The 15,032-nt window shown below is 41.1% G+C and overlaps 1 protein-coding gene across 1 annotated transcript in view; it reads left to right on the top strand.

Moving 5' to 3' along the window:
• The window catches only part of LOC142258917 (uncharacterized), a 199,684-nt gene that overhangs the window by 129,625 nt on the left and 55,027 nt on the right, over positions 1-15,032 (top strand). The window lies entirely within an intron of this gene.

Below are 15,032 nucleotides of genomic sequence, written 5' to 3'. Positions count from 1 at the left end.
CAATGTCATAACATAACAGTGCATCTATACACAAACATGTAGCAACGGAGAGGAAATCCGTCCATGTCTACATAAGGCACCAACCGTTAATTACTGTTTCTGCCTTCTCCGTGACTGTATACACAGCTCTGCGGTGCAATGTCAAGAGTGTGCAAAGTATTAATCAAAGCAAAAGGTGGCTACTTTGAATAACCTAGAATGTAAGACCTATTTTCAGTTGTTTCACACTTTTTTGTTAATTATTTTATTCCACATGTGCTAATTCATAGTTTTGATGCCTTCAATGTGAATCTACAATTTTCAGAGTCATGAAAATAAATAAAACTCTTTGAATGAGAAGGTGTGTCCAAACTTTTGGTCTGTACTGTATATGTGGTAATAACAGACATTTCCCTTATTTTCCCACCAGTATCGCTCGACATCAGTAATAAAAATTTGATGCTGAAGTTGGTTTCTTTGGATTTGGATTTTTTTTTCTGTTTTTCTTTTTACAGGTTTAACAACAAACGTAAAAAATCCCAATAATAAAGTACAATACAGCGAGGAGTTATTTAACCCTTCCCTGCCGCTTTGATGCTGATTTTTGTGCCAGTTTTATAATTTTTGTTGCTGGTTTTCAGGGTATTCACATCCGGTCTCCACACTGCACTGCATTTATTTTTGAATTTTTTATTTTTGTTGATAAAAACTGTGAAAAAAGTCAGAAACAAACCCGAATAAGAAACGGACTTCAGCCTCATCATAAAAGCAAAGAAACAATAAAGACGACGACAGGAACAGGAAAATGAAGGAGAGAAAATAATAGAGACCCTGCACCTACCTCCACCTGCAGAGCCGCACACTAGATATATGGCTGCTCTGTGCTTACAGACCTGTGATGATGTCACATGGAGGGGAGGAGTCAGGGTCACATGATCAGCTCCTCAGTGTATGCAGGACTCTGCTGTGCTGGTTGTCATGGTGCTGGATGAAGGGAAGTTTATGTGTGGATGTAGCAGTGTCGTATGTGTACGAGGTGTACGGAGTGGGGCCGTGTGTGTATGACATGTAGTGAGTGGAGCCGTGTGTATGACGTGTAGTGAGTGGGGCTGTGAGTGTGCAGTGACCCAGAGTAGACACCATTAGAATGTCCCCTGATGGGCCGTGTGTTTCTCTATAATGTTGCGCATTATCTGTGCCTTCTGAAGCCTTGCTCTGAGAGTTGGAGCATCTACACTGACCTCTGCTGGCTGTTCTCAAAACTACCTTTGCTTCATATGGTAAAAGGAAGTGACGCAGCAGTGAAGAAATTTCCGGGTCCTTTTCTGACAGGAGAAATAGAGAAAGATGTCTGTGTCTGAGGACTCAGGAGGTGAAGACTGAGTATTGGGGGGAGAGGTGTATGACGCTGGAGGCGGTGGGGCTACTTCCAGTCACTTCTATCCTCTAGTGACGGAGTCTGGTAAGGAGAAGGAAACTCTCTGTTGAAAGGAAAAATCTAGGCTGCCATTTATCCTAAATCAAGTAGGCCCTGAATTTCTGCTGGAGGTTGGGGCAGGTGTACAATGTGTACAGAGTGGGGCCATGTGTGTATATGACATGTATGGAGTGGGGCTGTGTGTATATGACGTGTATGGAGTTGGGCTGTGTGTATATGATGTGTTCCCATTTTTATTTGTATATATAAGTGTTGTCAGGGGTCATAAAGTGTGGCACTGGAATCTGCAAACAGGCACGTAGCAGAGGTCTTGGAAGATTGGGGACGAGTAGCAGAAATACAAAAGTCGCAGGCAGCCAGGAGACATTCTTTTTCTCTCGCTCTGTCTCTCATTATTCTGACATTTGACAAATATAAATAATTTTGGTTCCCAATTAACCTAAAACGGGAAAGGTGTATTCTGATTTACAGATATTGAGCAAAACCTGCAGATGTGTCTTTATAAATATTGGATGGAAACTTCTAGTTTCAACTGTAGCTGTGCACATACAAACTAAAAGTCTTACTACCAAGGCACAGGTTTATGTCTTGATAGGTTTTATATAGGCCTAAGAAGCTGAATGAAGATGCGATAACAAAGACTGGCGCAAGTCCAAATTTATGGCCTGAGGTGCTACAGTATGTGCCAAAAACTCTGCAAGATATGGAGTTAAAAACACAGGAGCGGTCTGGGAAGTCCCAAAAAAATGTATAAACGTCACAAGTTTTCTGCTTGTGCTTTAATATAGCCAATGGCATACTTAGGAATTTTACTAAAAGATTAACCCATTACTGTTCTCTATAAAAGGCTTGTAAAAATAAAACACTATGATGTGCATCTTAACTGAGAAGGAATTCATACCATCTAATCTGTGTGGTGTGGATTTCTCCGCCGGCACTCAGTGACTATTAATTTGAGATTACAGCAGACATTCATGGTTATGAAAGAGATTTGCAAAACTATGGAATTTTTCCTTGACAGATGGCATCAGACTCAGATCGCTCCAGGGAGGAGTGGAGACTTAGGAGACCAACACCGGACTCCCTGAGGTGACTGTGGGCTACCCATTTCGGAACCTGATCAATTCCAACGGACTACGGTAAGAGTTTTGATTTATAATCATTCTCTTATCTGTGTCATTGGAAGGCTCTCATTAGCCTTGGACAGTCTAGTCGGTCTCGTGAGTCTATCTCTACAACTGGATTCCCTTCCTCCTGGGCGACCATAAAGAACCCGAAAAGGTTGTAAGTGGATGTCTGCTGAAATTGTTCTCGGGGATATGTCTAGCTAGTTGTGTTTTTTAATGCTGGTTTTTGTGTGTGAATTTTATTGTGTAGATCAGGTACACTTGATTGGTAGTTCTTGGCAGACTTAAATGTCATAAGGCTCATTCAAAGTATATGCCCTTGCTACAGACTTCGGACTAGTCATCTTCTGAGTAGTGGGTAAAGGCCAATCAATGTCCTGGTTGGGTGTCCCCCTGAGTGGACACGGGGTTAGGTTTCTGTCTCAGAATTCACAAATAGTTGGAAAATTCCCCAACAAATGGATGCCTTTAAGTCCATTTTTAAGTCCGAGGGTGGCTTAACCCCCAGAAACATGAAGCAAACATGTGACAAAAAGAAAAGTTGATGTTAATTTGCAGTATGTCAGAATGTGGTTAATTACAATATGAATAATGAAATAAGGCATTGAAAGAACAAAGGGGAACTTTGGAAAATGCAGGATTATTTGGGACAGCCCAAGCTTGGTATAGAGTAGCCTGTGCAATTGTAAAATAATGTTATATATGGAGAAAAGACGTATGTGATAAGGAAGACAATGTATTGTGTTATGTTATGGCGTCAATAGTTCACATTCTTGGACCTGCACACACTGCCCAGCAAAATCCTCCCACTCCTTTGTTCTGTGTTTCTTGTTGGATGGCCTGCCCCTCGACACACCACCCTGTATTTCCACACCCTCCGCCCCTCTGATGTAACCCTGCCTCCAGGGAGTGGGGAAAAGACTGCAGCCTGGCTGGAGAGTGCTGGAGGCTGCAGGAAGCAACCACAGTGAGTGTTCGCTGGCAGGGGCCAGAGTGTGGAGACTCCACTATGGACATTTAATGGACTGGAAGCCCACGGTATGTGGATGTGTTATATTTTCCTTTAAGCCGGGAGAGGCTTTGTTACATTTTGTTTAGCAGTTTATGTTGAGTGTTTTAAATAAACTGCCAGAATTTTTATAAAGAGACTGTAGCTGTGTTGCTAAAGCTACCTCGCACTGCTGCAAGTGAGTGGAACCCCCCAGGTGCAACCTTACACTATCCATCATAAAGAAACAGGGCAAAATCCAACTCACGGGTCAGGATGTTACAGGAACAGGAAATCTCTATTGTACCATGATCATACATGCAGTGGGACCAATCTATGGCCCCGACAAACACCAACACTGTGTGGAGGATCTACAGTTGACCATACTCCATGTACTTGAACTGACCAGGAAGAAATATCTCCAATCCATTGCCATTCCTGCAATGAGCTCTGGGATCTTTGGTTTCCCAGTCATACAATGCCCACAGGCTATTGTGGCTGCAATAATTAGCTACTGTCCCATATCCTCACTTGAAGAAATCTGGTCATTACAAGTCCTGACACCGCACGGTACTTTAAAGAAACAATTCATCCTTCGGCTATGACGCCTAACTACCCCAGTCAGTTACTGCAACCAGAACGTATTTCCACATCACCACCTAAAGGGGCATCGGATGAATTATTGCACAGCCTACCAGCACCCCTTGTTGTCATGCTCCCACTAGCCCCGATGGTTGAAACCATTCTGGTCCCTAATTCAGAAAAACCCAAGTATGTCCCCTTTACTCCACTCCAAGTGAATAGCCTACTCACTCAGTTACCAAACCCGGAGAAGCAGCCTATGCCTTTTTACAGAAAACTTCAAGAAATCTGTTCAACCTATTCTGCAACTTGGAAGGATCTCTCCAACTCAGCTAGCATTAAGGCCAGTACTGCTTTTTTACCCAGTCATTCAATCTGCTCTTGACCAGAGCGCTCTGGATTCAACGGGGGACTTTAGATCCGGAGTTGAGTTCTGCTGCCAAGACCAAGCATGAGGGAAAGATCCTCCACCAATATCACCAATGCTTCCCAAGAAGACAATGAGTCGGCTGAAAAATTCTACATGAGATTATTCACTTCCTTTTATGATCAAGGCTATGACATGTCTGTCCCGTTTCAACATGTTCACTTCATAATTTCCTTTGTTAAAGGACTTAAGGACTCAATCAGATTGAAAATCGAGGACACCAGACCTGAATACTTAGAGCTCCCCACTAAACAGGCTCTTCTCATTGTTAAGTCCATTGAGAAAAAATTTGCCTCCACCAATTCTACCCCTGATACTACCCCGGTTATGTGCTGTATAATGCTCCTGTTAACCAAGACCAACAAACCCAATGCCAGATGTACCCCCCTCTCCATGTATACTCACCTCAACAACCATATCCAGGCGGGCTCCAGCAATGTCTCCCACCCAGGAATCTTAACCCCTTCACGACCCTTGACGGATATATCCGTCATGGGGCGTGTGCCGTTAAGCCCCGCCACATTCCGCCGGCAGGTTGCGGCGATCCGCGCACATATCAGCTGTTTTTAACAGCTGATATGTGTGCCTACATGTTACGAGTGAAATCGCATTCCACCCGTAACATTAACCCCTTACATCTCGCTGCCAAAGTCTGGCAGCGAGATATATATGCGCGCAGCCATGGTTTTCACTTACCGCCACCCCCACCGGAAGTCACGTGCGTGATCACGTGACTTTCGGTTGTTGCCATGGTAGCACAGGGTCATGTGATGACGCCTGTAGCTATGACGAGTCACTTTCATTTTCACTCGGCCGAATGAATCAGGAAGTGACCATATCTGCTGTTTACAGCTGTATAGCTGTGATCAGCAGATAGATAAGAGCGATCGGATTGCTGATCGCTATAGCCCCCTAGGGGGACTAGTAAAATAAAGAAAAAAAAGTAAAAAAAAAGTTTTAAAAAATAAAAAAAAAACAAAACCCTAAAAGTTCAAATCACCCCCCTTTCACCCCATTGAAAATTAAAGGGTTAAAAAAAATATATACACATATTTGGTATCGCCGCGTTCAGAAATGCACGATATATCAAAATATAAAATCAATTAATCTGATTTGTAAACGGCGTAGTGGCAAAAAATTCCAAACGCCAAAATTAAGTTTTACGCAAAATGCAATAACAGGCGATCAAAATGTAGCATCTGCGCAAAAATGGTACCATTAAAAATGTCAGCTCAAGACGCAAAAAATAGGCCATCACTGAGCCATATATCCCAAAAAATGAGAACGCTACGGGTTTCGGAAAATGGTGCAAAACGTACGCCACTTTTATTGGACATGCTTGCGAATTGTTTTGTTTTTTTAACCCCTTAGATACAAGTAAACCTATACATGTGTGCTGTCTACAAACTCGCACCGACCTCAGGCATCGCACCAACACATCAGTTTTACCATATAGTGAACACGGTGAATAAAATATCCAAAAAACTATTGTGCGATCACACTTTTTTTGCAGCTTTTCCTCACTTGGAATTTTTTTTGCTATTTTTCAGTACACTATATGGTAAAACTTATGGTTCCATTTAAAAGTACAACTCGTTCTGCAAAAAACAAGCCCTCATATGGCAAGATTGACGGAAAAATAAAAAAGTTACGGCTCTCGGAAGAAGGGGAGCAAAAAACAAAAACGCAAAAATGGAAAGTGCCCGGGGGTTGAAGGGGTTAAAGATACTATGTGTTTCAGATGCAGAAACTATGGACATGTCAGAAGAAGCTGCAGGACCCATATGCAGTAACCACGCCCAGCCAGAAACAGTGGTCACCCACAGAACAACTACGGCAACCATCCACAACAAATATCCCTTCCATAGGAAATTGGCAAGCCTGTGCCAAATGATTTTACAAATATTATTGTCAACAATAGTCCTTCTATATAAGGCCCCATATCGACAGTATCTCTTGATGTTAATGGTCAATCCTTGCCTTTCCTGGTCAGCACAGGCGCAGCAAAATCAGTTATACGCCTCCAGGACTTAGAAGACCTACAGTTAGGTCCAGACATATTTGGACAGTGACACAAGTTTTGTTATTTTAGCTGTTTACAAAAACATGTTCAGAAATACAATTATATATATATAATATGGGCTGAAAGTGCACACTCCCAGCTGCAATATGAGAGTTTTCACATCCAAATCGGAGAAAGGGTTTAGGAATCATAGCTCTGTAATGCATAGCCTCCTCTTTTTAAAGGGACCAAAAGTAATTGGACAAGGGACTCTAAGGGCTGCAATTAACTCTGAAGGCATCTCCCTCGTTAACCTGTAATCAATGAAGTAGTTAAAAGGTCTGCGGTTGATTACAGGTGTGTGGTTTTGCATTTGGAAGCTGTTGCTGTGACCAGACAACATGCGGTCTAAGGAACTCTCAATTGAGGTGAAGCAGAACATCCTGAGGCTGAAAAAAAAAAAAAATCCATCAGAGAGATAGCAGACATGCTTGGAGTAGCAAAATCAACAGTCGGGTACATTCTGAGAAAAAAGGAATTGACTGGTGAGCTTGGGAACTCAAAAAGGCCTGGGCGTCCACGCATGACAACAGTGGTGGATGATCGCCGCATACTTTCTTTGGTGAAGAAGAACCCGTTCACAACATCAACTGAAGTCCAGAACACTCTCAGTGAAGTAGGTGTATCTGTCTCTAAGTCAACAGTAAAGAGAAGACTCCATGAAAGTAAATACAAAGGGTTCACATCTAGATGCAAACCATTCATCAATTCCAAAAATAGACAGGCCAGAGTTAAATTTGCTGAAAAACACCTCATGAAGCCAGCTCAGTTCTGGAAAAGTATTCTATGGACAGATGAGTCAAAGATCAACCTGTACCAGAATGATGGGAAGAAAAAAGTTTGGAGAAGAAAGGGAACGGCACATGATTCAAGGCACACCACATCCTCTGTAAAACATAGTGGAGGCAACGTGATGGCATGGGCATGCATGGCTTTCAATGGCACTGGGTCACTTGTGTTTATTGATGACATAACAACAGACAAGAGTAGCCGGATGAATTCTGAAGTCTACCGGGATATACTTTCAGCCCAGATTCAGCCAAATGCCGCAAAGTTGATCGGACGGCGCTTCATAGTACAGATGGACAATGACCCCAAGCATACAGCCAAAGCTACCCAGGAGTTCATGAGTGCAAAAAAGTGGAACATTCTGCAATGGCCAAGTCAATCACCAGATCTTAACCCAATTGAGCGTGCATTTCACTTGCTAAAATCCAGACTTAAGACGGAAAGACCCACAAACAAGCAAGACCTGAAGGCTGCGGCTGTAAAGGCCTGGCAAAGTATTAAGAAGGAGGAAACCCAGCGTTTGGTGATGTCCATGGGTTCCAGACTTAAGGCAGTGATTGCCTCCAAAGGATTCGCAACAAAATATTGAAAATAAAAATATTTTGTTTGGGTTTGGTTTATTTGTCCAATTACTTTTGACCTCCTAAAATGTGGAGTGTTTGTAAAGAAATGTGTACAATTCCTACAATTTCTATCAGATATTTTTGTTCAAACCTTCAAATTAAACGTTACAATCTGCACTTGAATTCTGTTGTAGAGGTTTCATTTCAAATCCAATGTGGTGGCATGCAGAGCCCAACTCGCGAAAATTGTGTCACTGTCCAAATATTTCTGGACCTAACTGTATCTTTGATATGCCCAGATTGCTTGACCTGTGTAGGGGTTGACGGTAGGCACATCTCTTGCCCACTAACTTACCCTATTCCTGTTGGACAAGCACAAAAGGTTATTTCATGGCTTCCTCACTTAATTTACTTGGAGCAGATCTCCTACATAAACTCAGAGCTTCAATTGTATATAATGAAGATGGGATGCACTTGTCTATGCCCAATTCTCTGACGCCAGAAGATGCCTGCCTTCTCGAAGCCGCCCCACTCCTCTTCATTGCCACGGCACCGCCTCCGATACCGGAATACTATTTCAATCAAATTCCTTCACATCTCTGGTCAAAAAGCCCAAATGATATTGAACATCACCTCTACAGGTTATCCTAAAACCAGGAGCCACCATACCTTGAATACCTCAATATCCCCTGAAGGCCAACCAAAAAAAATGCCTTGAGGAACAAATTCAATCCCTCCTTGCAAACGGTGCCCTGATACGATATGTCTCTCCTGCCAATACCCCTCTTTGTCCAGTAAAAAAAAAGACTGCCAAGAAAGAACCAGAAAGAAGAAAAACAAACAAAACAAAACGAAGATATTATCCTAAGTCACCCCGTCACTATCCTTGTCCCACATGATCTCAAGGCTATCCTCAAACAACTCAACAAAAAAATATCTCCTCACAAAGGCATACATGACTCCAGTGTGCCTTGCTCCTTCCCTACAACGTTACGCTCCAGCACTGTACTACTCTCAATCCATCGATTCTGCTTCCTCTTTCAAATAGGGAATACTTCTCTACATGGGATATCCTCTCCAGGCCTATGGACATTGACTATGCAGACCCAGACAACCAAGAATATGATTGTTTTGAACTTATGCGATCTGAGTGCTCCCTCCTGCCCTCAGCTACAGAGACACTATTGCCAGATGCAGATCTGCAATTCTTTACGGATGGCTCACACTACGCGGATGAGACAGGACAGTTTCACACAAGTTACTCTGTTGTGCCGCCTCTGGATATCATTTTTGCGGAACCATTGCCTCCACACAAGTTAGCACAGGAAGCCAAACCGACAGCCCTCACTAAGGCATACGAACTGGTGGAAGGAAAAATGGCCAATATCTAGACGGACTCCAGATACGCGTCTCTGTGGGCACTAGGAGGCTACAAAACAGACAGTGGAGCACCCATAAAGAACTCTAAAGCTGCTGAAGCATAGATCACAGCTCTCAATCTACCAATTGCCGTGGCAGTCATAAAAACTAAAGCACACGGGAAACTAAACTCAGAAGAAGCTAAAGGGAATCAACTAGCAGATCAAGCAGCCAAACAAGTAGCCATTTGTGACATTCAAGAGGAAGCAGGAGTCTATGTCATGACAAGACAACAAAAGAAAGATGAACAGAACAAACAAGAAGATGTCTGAGGAATACACTAATTCAAGATCTTCCAAGACAAGGCTTTACCTGAAGAAAAAACTCAAAGGAAAGAGGAAGGTGCTGGTCCCATGATATTTATAGACATTTTACATGTTACCTTTTGACCCCTGTGTATTTCTTGTTCATAATAAAAATAATTTTATATGCATGAAATATGATTTGTGCTCTATTTATTATGTTGCATGGCACTTTAAGTCCTTTCTTTCTTAAGTTTTCATTGCCAAGGAGTCTGTATCATGCGGTATCCCAGTGGGCTCACGGGATCACCCACCGAGGAAGAAACAAAATACTTTCCGTGATTGCAGGTCTCTTTCTGGCACCAGGGATATCTTCAATCATTAACCAACTTAATGCGGGAGGATGAGTGAAGACACCGGCTAAACATCTGGCCAAACCACTGTACCCATTCCAAAGGATCCAAATTGACCAAATCCAGTTAACCAAGGCTGTAAAAAATGAGTATGTACTGGTGGTTAACAGAGAGAATAGCGGAGATGGGTTTTATAAACCGCGCCAGAGATCCAGATGTAAACTTGATCAATGTACACTTTATTTCGGCATAGGTCTACGCGTTTCTGGGGTCTCAGCCCCCTTCTTCAGGACCAGCAAGCACAAGATACAAAGAATCTGCAGAGTACCATGTATACAGACAATATATACCCAGTGGAAAATCAAAAGAACCGCCCTCAAAAGAAAAAAATCGGCGGGAAAAAGGAGAAAAAAAAGGAGAGAAAAAAAAAAAAAAAAAAAAACAAAACACAACCATCCCCCCTGCAAGGAGTGACGTGGTGCGGTGAAAAAACCAAAGAAAATGAACTGTATTGACAGCGACAGTCTCTTTGTAGATAAAATGACCAATGTCAAACAAAAATAATTAAAATAATTAACATGAAAAAATACGTCATTGTTGAATAAAAATATATATAACCATACATATATATGTGTTTATTGTGTCCCAGAATATATTAACAGTAATACTGCAGTGAGAGGGTATAGAACCCACACCTAATTTTGGCCATCAAACTTCATGAGGACCAGGAATTGTGAAGCGGTAAGTCCACACAACCAGACCGGTGTGCGGTGGGAAGTTCATGATCTAATGAAAGGTGAAGAAACCATAGACAGGGAATTAATAAAAATTATAATAATAAAAAATAATAAGAAAAATAGGAGAAAAATCTATTCCAATATTAATTAAATACGGAATGGATATTGGTGTCAAAAAAAAAAAAAAAAAAAAAAAAATATATATCCCATAGACAGATTAAATAATGAGCGCGAAATGAGCGCACCCAATAAAACTAACACAGCATATACGCAAAAATTGTATCCTACAAAATATCTCTTATAAACCTATAAGTGTAGTGACCCATATATAAAGGGGTTAAAATGATAAAAAAGTTAAAACGGCCAAATGTATCAAGCCGAAAAAACAAGTGTATATATTTATGTGAAGAACTAATCAAATAGCTATTAAAAATGTGCAGTGGATATGATAAAAAACCGTAAAATGAAAGGAACAGAAGAAAAAAATAGGAGTGATTGGATTACAGGAGCGTGGGAAAAAACCACTACGCATGCGTATAACAACATAAGAGATAGGGGTGAAGAGAGTTCAGAAGCGTGGGAAAAAACACAGTACGCATGCGTTAGATCAAAGGCAAGACGCCGGTGCATTGAATAGACCAATAATTAGAGCTAGGGTGAGCAGAGTTCATAGTATAAAGAGAAATTAAGAAAAGGAGGAATTGAAAGGACAGGAACCCTCGAAACCAGAAAATGAATTTTAGATACCGTGCAGAAAAACACATATATATCTATATATGACGGACCTGAAAAACGATCCCGTCTAATAAATTTATAGAATAATCGGCAAGGAGTTTATCAGAAGGAATAGATATCCATCTGGATAAAAACACTAGACTATGATCACGATGCAAGAACCCTTTGGAACTATGAATAAAAATATTATAAAAATATATATAACAATAAATATGAATCATAATATATAATAACAGTTATCCCTCTGGGCAACAACTAGCCTCTAATGCTATATGACATTAATTAGATAACATATGTCATATAGAGTATGACTTGTAAAATGTGAAAGATTTACCCATAAGCAATGGAGAAAAACCTAACATAACATAGATGATGATCAAGTAAAAATAGCTAAAAATACAACATTATTCAAAACCAATAAAAAACAGTAAAACATAAAACCAATATTATAAAAACAGTAATATAAATAAATTACTCATGAAAGATGTCCGTGATTTCATTGAGACCCCTTGGTTTAAGAGTATCAAGCTTGTATATCCAGAAAGTTTCTTTCCTGTTTAGCACCTCCATTCGGTTATGGACATATGGAGGAATATGTTCTATAGGGGTCACTCTAATCCTAGTAGCCTTTTTATGTTGCAAATTAATATGCCTAGATAGACCATGCAACATAAATCCAACCTTAATGTTGTGTCTATGTGAGTTGATACGATTATGAAGCGGCTGTATCGTCCTGCCAATATACTTCTTATCACATTCGCATTCTATAAGATAAATAACATGATCTGTCTGGCAAGTGAGATGACTTTTAATGTTAAATTTCACCCCTCCTGAGTTGAGGCCGAAATATAGCCTCCCATGTTGTATATCATTGCAACATAAACACTTCCTTATGCCACATTTATAGACCCCTATCGGTTTATCGGACATAGTGGTAGGAAGAATCTCTTTTAACCTGCTTGGGGCTAACATGTTTTTTAACGTGGGCGCTCTCCGATAAATGATCCCAGGAGTAGCCGGCAGAGCTCCCCTAAGGTAGGGATCATTCCGAAGAACATTCCAATGTCTACGGATGATATTTTTAATAAATTCACCGTCCTTACTATAAGTGGTAAGGAAATGAGAGGAAAAATCATTCCCGGGATCGGGACCATTTTTTATCCCAGGATTAACACTCCGTATGGTCAATTCACTCTGGCTCAGATCCTTGTTCACCTGATATGCCCTCTTGATTAGCGATGGGGGGTACTTTTTATCTAGAAACCTATTTTTAAGAACCATAGCCTGTTCCTTGTAGTCACTATCAAGGGTGCAATTCCTCCTCACCCTCTGAAATTGGTTCCTGGGCACATTGGTAAGCCATTTGTTGTAGTGGCTACTCGTAAAATCGATGTACCCATTGCTGTCGACCTTTTTGAAAAAGGTTTTAGTATATATTGTCCCTCTGTCATGTGCAATGGTGAGATCCAAAAAATCAATCGATCCCCTTTCTATAGTGGGTGTGAATGTTAGACCCCAATCATTGTTTGTAATGCATTTCAAAAAGTCGTGTAGGTTTCTACCTGAATCATCCCATATAATGAACAGGTCATCGATGTACCTTTTGTACACGATGACATGTCTAAAAAGATCGGAGGAATAAATGTGTGACAACTCAAACAAACCCATGAATAGATTTGCGAAAATAGGTGCAGCCCTCGAGCCCATCGCTGTGCCACAGCGTTGATGGTACAATATGTCTTGAAAAGTAAAGAAGTTATTCATCAGAATGAACTTCATACCCTCCAGCAGAAACTTTTTCTGTGGAATAGGCAGTCTTTCATCAACTTCTAGGAATTGTCGGAAGCATTCCAGCCCCAATTCATGTCGGATATTAGTATAAAGGGCGGCAATATCAAGTGTGATAAAAACATATGAGTCCATCCAACTCACATCTTTAATAGTATTAATAAGATGCGTGGAATCCCTCAGGTAACTCCTGAGATTAATAACATGTGGTCTCATTATCTGATCCACGTATGCAGCAAGATTCTCAGTTAGAGACCCAATCCCTGATATGATGGGTCTGCCTGGGGGATTATGGAGGCATTTATGTATTTTGGGTAGATGATAATAAAACGCTACTCTCGGATTTTTTACTTCTAGGAATTTGCTCTCGTGTTTATTTAGAACCCCCAGAGCAATAGCCCTCTGTATCAGGGCACGGTATTCCTGCACAGACTGATTATAAGTAGTTATATCCGTCACCTCATAATGGAGGGGGTTGGACAAATTCCTTAGAGCCTCTTGGATATATGCACCTCTGTCCTGTATTACAATCCCCCCTCCCTTGTCAGCATTTTTAATAATAAGAGAAGTGTTATTTTTTAATGCCATCAGAGCGCATCTTTCTTCTCTGGTAAGGTTAATTTTTGAGGGAGAATTCTTATTTTGCAATTCCTTGAAATCTTCCAGTACAAGATCATTAAAAGTCTTAATATGGTGTCCCTTACTCTGGAGTGGATAAAATGCTGATTTTAATCTCAGATCAGTATGTTGGAAATTGTCCTGTACCGTGTTCTCATTCTGGGGACTGTATTTATTGATCTGGAAATGACGAGTCAATGTCAATTTCCTAATGAACCTTTGAAAATCAAGATATAGATCAAAGTCATTGGCAGATTTAGTAGGGCAAAAGGACAGCCCTTTTCTAAGTACACTGACTTCTATTTTAGATAAGGTATAGCTGGAGAGGTTAAAAATGCCCGTCATATTGTCTTTCATTATTTTTTCTTTTCTTTTTTGCTGGATCCTGGTACCAGCCCTGGTTCCTCTGTAGGATTTTTTCTTTTTTCCCCCCTTGGTGTGAGAAAACAAGAAATGCTGGGCTGTGTGCCCCTGACCCTGGGTAAAAAAGGCACACAGGAGTCATTCTTGGAGGTATTATCCACTATAATAGTGGCCTCCTTTGAACGATCAGGCACACCTTCTCCTGGAATAGTAGAGGTAGAAATCGTTAAGGCCTCCTGTGAAAAAGGTAAAGGAATGTAGTCCTCATGTGTGGATAGGTCTAAAAGATCAATAAAGGCTTTATCAGATGATACATCGCCTGGAGGAGGGGAATCCACAGGCATATGATCAGAAATAAACTCTCTATTGTTTCTAATTTTTTCTATTTGGACCCTGAGTGACTCTAGTTGTCTCTTAGTGTCCTCAAAATCCCTGGGTTTAACAGTGGATCTAGCAGGATCAGTGGCCAAACTGGTAGGGGAAGGTGTAACCACAGCGTTCTCAGTAACAACCACATTTTCTGAGAACACCTCATCAGGAACTGAAGTGGTAGCCAGATCTTGGGGAGGGGGTACCTGTGCTGTCTTGGATGACAGAGGTATTAAAGGGCCCTCCCTAGAGAGATCAGCAGTAGCCCTTTTTGGAAATGAATCTGATTTCTTTCTATGGAATTTACTGTTGACAAAATTCCTAGAATTGTTGGTAGAACTGGGTCTCCGACCGACCGTTCTTCTAGGTCCCTCTGACGTGTCAGGACCCTTATTACTATTAGGAATCATATCTAATCTATCACGTTGCAACTTCCTTGATTTCCTATAGATA

Source organism: Anomaloglossus baeobatrachus (assembly GCF_048569485.1).
Source record: "Anomaloglossus baeobatrachus isolate aAnoBae1 chromosome 5 unlocalized genomic scaffold, aAnoBae1.hap1 SUPER_5_unloc_18, whole genome shotgun sequence".
NCBI lineage: Eukaryota > Metazoa > Chordata > Amphibia > Anura > Aromobatidae > Anomaloglossus > Anomaloglossus baeobatrachus.
This window is presented reverse-complemented; position numbering and strand designations above follow the sequence as displayed.